This window comes from Ahaetulla prasina, chromosome 1 (assembly GCF_028640845.1).
Source record: "Ahaetulla prasina isolate Xishuangbanna chromosome 1, ASM2864084v1, whole genome shotgun sequence".
NCBI classification, from domain to species: Eukaryota; Metazoa; Chordata; class Lepidosauria; order Squamata; family Colubridae; genus Ahaetulla; species Ahaetulla prasina.
In genome coordinates, this window is record NC_080539.1 from 47,698,937 (window position 1) to 47,704,117 (window position 5,181).

The following is a 5,181-nucleotide window of genomic DNA, read 5'->3' on the forward strand; positions in this document are numbered from 1 at the left end:
GAAGATAATTTTTCAGATACTTTTTGACAAGCTCTGTGTGCAAATGTGCTATAATAAATGTGTTGGCTTTTTAAATGTTACAAGATGATTTGCTAGTTGTACTGCTGTGTTTCAAATAAATTAATGTTTTCATATCAGTCTGATCCTAGGAATGATAAATCAGCTTATTAAGCTACAGAATATAACAGCATTTAATAGAACAGATGTACCCAACAGAGGACTGACCTCAGTTCTTCCATGATAAGTTTAAATAACTAACAACTATGGATTGGTATTTAAAAAAATTGGAACAGACATCTCAATCACAAAGCCCTCCAAAAATGTATAAAAGCCCATATACTCTCAACCCCAATTTGTCAGTCATCCCAGAAACCTGCTGCTGTCACTGTTGTTTCTGGCTACCAAATAGATGGAGACAGTAACAGTAAGAGTAACAGTAATAGAGTTGGAAGGGACCTTGAAGGTCATCTAGTCCAACCCCCTGCTCACGCAGGAGACCTGTACTAGGGATTCGAACCGCCGAACTGCCGACCTTTCGGACTGACAAGCTCAGTTCTTAGCCACTGAGCCACGTAGTCATGCTTAAAAACCTCCTTTCCAAAACTGCACCCTGCCTCCAAATCACTTTTGCTATGTCTCTCTCTCAACTTAAAATAAGACATGGATCAGATTTTAATTCCAACAGTTTTAAGTAGGAAAAGAGAAAAGGTAAAAATAGTTACATGCAAAATAATAAGTGATGGAGGAATAGAAATTGAGAGTTGCTGAAATCATCTCCCATTAGTAAGATCCCTCTGGAAGTAGGAAAATGTATCGTATAACCATTTTGATAATTAGTTCCATTGTTGAATTGCTTTTACAGTTAAGCTTCTCCTAATGTTCAGCCAGAAGTCAATTTCCTATCATAAATTCTCCTTTGTCAGGATTCTGTTGTCAAGAGCAGAGGTCATTAAATCTTTGTGCTTTCTTATGTGACAGCTATTCAAGTGTAATGTCCTCCCTCAATCCTTCAACCTTTCTTCTTGTGGATTGGTTGTCCTATCCAAGTTCATTTTTGTTGCCTTCCTCTGAATCTATTTCTATTTTCTGCTTCCTTCTTAAACTGAAAAGTTCAGAATCAGAGCACAATTCTCAAGATGACCTTTCCTAAAGAGGAACTATTATTTCTCATGATGAGAAATGCTGCTATTCTATTTATGTGGTAGGTGTTCTCTTGGCTTTTTTTTGGTAGGCACTTCCTATGACTAACCCATATTCAGCAGTGAAAATTAAATACCGGTATATGTAGAATGGAAATACAGAAAAGCAGAGATCAACAAGCAATTTAATAAATGCTTTTGAGAATAAGCTTATACAGTCTCTACCAATAGACAATGAGCTCTATCCTACTGGGAGGAAAGATACCAGAGCGTTGCTGGGGGGGGGAGCCAATCTAGCAGTAATATCTGAAGAGGGACAACATTTTATTTTAAAAAGAAATCCTAGATTGATATAATTATTGAACAATTGTTACAAGTTATTCACAACAATTCTAGCTGATACATTGAAAATAATTTTGGAATAATTTATTAGTGAGGATAAATGTGGGTCTTTATCTTTAAAAAAAAACTTTAAAAAAACAATATCCAACAGTGTTGGATATTTTAGAATATTTGGAGCAACATAATGAAAAATAGATCACAATGATTTTCTTAGATGCAAAGACCTTTGAGAATTTGAACTGGGATTTCCTGTTCACGGTTTTAGAAAATAGAAATTTTGGAGATAATTTTATAAAATGGTAAGTTTGATTTATATTTCACAGAAAGCACAAACAATGGATAATGGACATATAGCAAAGCAAAACAAACAGGAGCCATGGTGGTGCTGTAGGTTAGAATGCAGTATTGCAGGCTAACTCTGCCAACTGCCAGGAGTTCCTTCCTGACCTGGTCAAGATTGTCTCAGCTTTCTATCCTTATGAAGTCAGTAAAATGAGGACTCAGATTGTTAGGGGCAATGTGCTGACTCTATCAACCACTTAGAGAGCGCTGTAAAGCAGCATTCCCCAACCTTTCTGGGTTGGTGGCCCATCTTGGGGGGAGGGGGGAAAGAGGGGGTGGTTTTGTGCAAGGAGCAGGCACATGCACAGCTTCATTTGCATAAGCGAGTGGGGCACTTGCAAGTGGGCTGCCTGGTTGCAAGTGGACCATGGCCAGGGATGAAATGCTCCTGATTCGGACTGGATCGCCTGATCTGGTAGCAATGGCAGTGAGTGGTTCAGAGAACCGGTGGCAAAAATCCCTGTCTGTCCCCCCCATGACCGAGCTGAGGTTTAGGGTTTTTTTACTTTAAAAGCATTTTTCTTCAGTCAAAAAAAATGCTTTTAAAAGTAAAAAAAGCCTCTGAGGATCGTGCGGCTTAGCTGGGATCGTCAGAACCTTTTAAAAGCTTTTTTCCCTTTGGCGATCCCAGATGAGTTGCCTGATCATCACAGGCTTTAAAAGCTCCAACCTCTTCAGCCAATGGCATCATTGTAGCAGTGCAGGGGAAAGAGAACAGTCTTTGTTCCTAAACCCCAAATATTCCACGTTTTGGGGACCCTTCGAGTCACAGAGAGCCTGGAGGTCTTTGCGGACTAGAGGGGAAATCAGTAGGGCAGCGAAAATGAAAGGCGATCACCAGCTGCTGAGAAGGATGCCCCTGTCAACCCAACGTGAAAGTGTCTGCCATCGTGCTATGGCGGACCCGAGACTGCGATGAGCCAGAAAGTATACGGAAGCGAAGATTTTGATAACAGACTGTGACATTCGAGCAGACTGAGTATTCCAAGAATCGCAAGGCTTAGATCATTTGGAAAAGTGAGTCCTGGCTATTTGTTTGGAAGAGAACTCCAGTGGAGAGATTAGGCGGCGACTGGGCTGGAGGAGCAGTGATTCAGCATAATATATCTAGCCACTAAAGTGACAAAGAAGAGGAAGGACTAAGGAAGGACTAAGCAGTTTAAAGCAAAACAGGAGGATTCTCTGAAGAAGAGGAAAAGTGAACAAGAAGAGAGAGCTGACAACCCAGAGTGACAGGAAGAGAAGGAGGAAGTGGGGAGAGCAGACAACAGAAAGGAGAGTGGATTCCACAAAATAATGAAGAAGAGAAAAAGAGAATAGTACAAGATTATTATATAAACCTTTATAAACAAAAGGAAACAGCAAAGGATAAAATTGATAATTACTTATTGGAAGAAGGGCTTATGCCACTAGAAGAAGAAAAAAGGGCAATGTTAGATAAAGAAATAACACTAGAAAAATTGAGGGGGGCAATCCTAAGACTTAAAAATAATAAGATACCAGGACCGGATGGTCTTTCAGTGGAGGTCTATAAAAAATTGAATGAGATTATAGAACCAGTCCTATTAGAAATATGTAATGAAGCTCTACAAGAAGCAAAACTACCAGAATCGTGGAGGGAGGCACACATCACTTTAATTGCCAAAGAAGGTACAGATAAAAATCAAATTAATAATTAAAGACCTATATCACTATTAAATGCTGATTACAAAATATTCACGAACATAATTGCAGAGAGGATGAAGAGAGTGTTGAACAAGATTATACATTCCGACCAAAATAGCTTCCTACCAAATAGACAAATAAAAGGCCTTCAATAACCTCAATTGGCAATTTATGATTAGGCAAATTAGAAATAGGAAAATGGGAACTAAATTCGAAAATATGATAGAGGCAATTTACTCGACACAAAAGGCAAAAGTAATAATAAATGGACATACCTCTAACACCTTTCAAATAACCAAAGGGGTATGCCAAGGATGTCGCCACTCCTTTTTATCTTAACATTAGAAGTATTCCTAAATAGCATAAGAGCAAATCGAGGAATCAAAGGAACAAAAGTTAAAGGAGAAGAGTTTAAAGTACAGCCCTTCGCAGATGACATGATATTCATCAGTGAAGAGCCTTTGGAATCTGGTCCCACCCTAATACAAGAAATAGAAAAATATGGGGAAGTGTCTGGACTTAAAATCAATAAAGGGAAAACTAAAATGATAGTTAAAAATTTAATAACCAAACAGAAGGAAGAATTGGAAAAGGAAATGGATTTACGAATTGTAAAAAAAATCAAATACTTAGGGATATGGCTAACGGCAAAATGTTCATCACTTAAGGAGGACAATTATATGGTATTAGCTCAAATATTAAAGAACAATTTGGAAAGATGGGGAAGGTTACAACTATCGCTTTTAGGTAGGATAGCAGTTATTAAGATGAATGTCCTACCTAAATTGCTATACTTATTCCAGACAGTCCCCATATTATTAGACAGAATTTTTTTTGGAAAACTTAATAAAATTACCACAAAATTTGTTTGGGCAGGAAAGAAGGCAAGAATTAAATTATCCTCTCTTCAAGATAGTAGAGATAGGGGTGGCTTTGAACTTCCAGTATGGGAACTTTACCACAAGCAGCATCTTTGGTTTGGATAAGGGAATTTAAATAATAGAAGAATTATAGCTTTGGAAGGCCACGACTTACAAAAGGGGTGGCACACCTTCATGTGGGATAAATGAAGTAAAACACATTCATATTTCACAGACATAGAATAAGAGACTCATTTGTACGGAATTGGTAAGACATAAGGAAAAAACACTACATGAAAATTCCTGGCTAGTTATCCACCATGGAGGCAATGATCCACCCCAACACACTAGACATAAGTAAGATGCCAAGGCATTTGGAAATATTAGACAAACACGGAAAACTCAAAAATATTCAGACATTAAAGGAACAGGGAATATCTATAGATTAGTGGCCATATTTACAATTACAATCCAGATATAAGAAAGACAAGGAAGAATTTGGAATTGATATGGAACCAAATCAACTAGACAAATTATTAATAGGCCCAGAAGGAAAATTAATATCTAAATTATACAAATACTTACTAGAGTTTGATAGAATGGAAGAAGTGGTGAAAGAACTGATGATTGCATGGACAAAGAATATAGGGCACAATATAGATTTAGATAATTGGGAAATAATCTGGAATAAAAAGTTAAAATTAACCAAATCTACTGCTTACAAAGAAAATCAATATAAAATGCTTTACCGCTGGCACCTAGTGCTAGCTAGGTTGGCCAAAATGTACCCGAATCTAAGTCCAAAGTGCTGGAAATGTAATCAACATCAAGTT